Source organism: Chrysochloris asiatica, unplaced genomic scaffold (genome assembly GCF_000296735.1).
Source record: "Chrysochloris asiatica unplaced genomic scaffold, ChrAsi1.0 scaffold00500, whole genome shotgun sequence".
NCBI classification, from domain to species: Eukaryota; Metazoa; Chordata; class Mammalia; order Afrosoricida; family Chrysochloridae; genus Chrysochloris; species Chrysochloris asiatica.
This window is the reverse complement of record NW_006409018.1, coordinates 725,930-728,419: the sequence shown is the minus strand read 5'-3', so window position 1 is coordinate 728,419 and position 2,490 is coordinate 725,930.

Sequence of the window (2,490 nt, the reverse complement as noted above, 5' to 3'; positions counted from 1 at the left end):
TTCTACTCTGACACACACATAGGGCACCATGAGTGGAATCTACTTATGAAAAATCATCCACTGAGAACCCTGTGGGCACAGTTCTACTCTGACACACACAGGGCACCATGAGTGGGATCATTATGAAAATATCATCCACTGAGAGCCCTGTAGAACACAGTTCTACTCTGACACACACGGGGACACCATCAGTGGGATCTACTTATGAAAAATCATCCACTGAGAACCCTGTGGAGCACAGTTCTACTCTGACACACACGGGCACCATGAGTGGGATCTAGTTATGAAAAATCATCCACTGAGAACCCTGTGAATACAGTTCTACTCTGACACACACGGGGCACCATGAGTGGGATCTACTTATGAAAAACCATCGACTGAGCAGCTATTTGTTGTTAGAAGCTTGCTGTGGGCCATAGGAAATACACTTATTGTATTAAGTCTTCTGGGCCTTGTGTATCCCTTCTCACTCTGGAACGATGATTGAGGTCAAGAAGGAGACAGAGACTCTTCATTTTATGTGCTGTAGCATGAGCACTGGACTGCTAACCACAAGGTCGGTGGTTCAGACCCACCAGTCGTTCCTCGGAAACCCTGTACTGAGTTGCTATGAATCAGGACTGTCTCGAGGGTAGTTAACTATGCATATGCGTCACTATTTGAATATGTGCTCTTTAAATTATGGGCATATCTTTTCTAAGTTTGAAAAAGATGAACAAAGTTCACAGAGTAATGATAATAATAAAGCAATTTGCAGTTCAGTTGTCTGTGATATCTTGAAATTAAGATTTTAAAAACTCATGTATTTGCATTTATTACTTTTGCTCATTTAAAGTTTTCCCATGTACAGTTTTGTGACAAGAACAATCATGCTGTACAATCAATGCCAATATCTGTTGTCAAATTTAGCTCCATCGTTGTTGTTAGATGCCATCGAGTCGACACCGACTCATAGCGACCTTATGCACAGCAGAACAAAACACTGCCCAGTCCTGGGCCAACCTCACTACCGTTGACACACTTGAGTCCATCGATACTGCAACTTGGCCAATCCATGTCTCTGGAGGTCTTCCTCTTGTCTGACCCTCCACCTTAGCAAGCATGATATCCCTTTCCAGTGACTGGTCCCTCCTGACAATATGTCCAAAATAGGAGAGACGAAGTTTGGCCATCCTGGCCTCCAAGGAGCACTCTGGCTGCACTTCTTCCAAAATGGATCTATTGGTTCTTTTGGCAGCCCATGACTTTCAATGTTCTCCTCCAGTACCATAACTCAAAAGCATCAATTCATCAATTCATCCTTATTCACTGTCCAGCTTTTGAATGCATATGAGGTTATTGGAAAACACCATGGCTTGGGTCAGGCGCACCTTAGTCTTCGAGCTGACATCTTTCCTCTTCAACACTTTAAAAAGGTCTTGTACAGCAGATTTGCCTAATGCAATACGTTGTTTGATTTCTTGACTGCTGCTTCCCTGAGTGTTGATAGTTGATTCAAGAAGAATGAAGTCCTTGACAACTTCATCATAACCAGAACAAAATGCTTGACAAATGCCTGAGTTGACTTGCGGGCAAATTTCTTGTGTTTTGTTTTGTTTTAATGTGTTTAAAGTCAGTACTGTTGTTAAGTGCTGTTGAGTCGGTTCCAACTCAGCGATCCTGTATAGGGTTCTGAGGCTGAAAATATTTGTGAGCATAGAAACTCTCATCTTTCTCCCATCAAGTGGCGGGTGAGGTCAGATGACCAACCTTGTGGTCCATGATCCAGTGTAGTATCATAGTGACCACACTCACTATGGGGTAAATTAGTACAAGGGAAAGTCAGGATGACTGAAGGTCTGACAGCTACATCAGCATCAGTCAGTGACATGGGACAAGGCCTGAGCCACAGCCATCCTGGACCTTTTCCTAGGTGAGTCCCGCTAGGAAAAGAAGCCGCATGTCACCTTGACCAGTTTTCCAGAGTCCTCTGATTGCCAGCTTCTTGTATCTGAATCTGTTTTCTAAGTCAGCACTACACAGCCTCATGCCAAAACTGACCAACTGCTAGATGCTTGTTTTCTGTATGTTCATTGACATAATTTCCTTCAGAAGCTTTTGAGCTACCAAGTGAAGAGTTAAGTCTTTGTGGAGATGAACATATGGACTGCTAACCCTCCATTACGTAGCCTTTTACAGAATGTTTGCTGAACCCTCTCTGTCTGAAATGGATGTTTTATTTCCCCCCATAGTACACTTTATTAAAAAAATTGTTCCTGCCTCTTAGCCACCTCCGCCTGGGTTTATCCCCAGCTGGCAGCATTGGCAAGGAGAGGGAGAGTTGTAGATGCCCACCCCTGCCTCAGAGAAGTTCTGTGGTTACCGCACAGTCCTGTGTGTGAAGTTCATGCCGAGAAACTGTAGCAATTCTGTTGCAGACCGTGTAAGACTAGTCAGAGGTTCGAGGCCCTCTAGGGCTGAGTGTAACAAATGAGGCCACTGGCAGTTAAT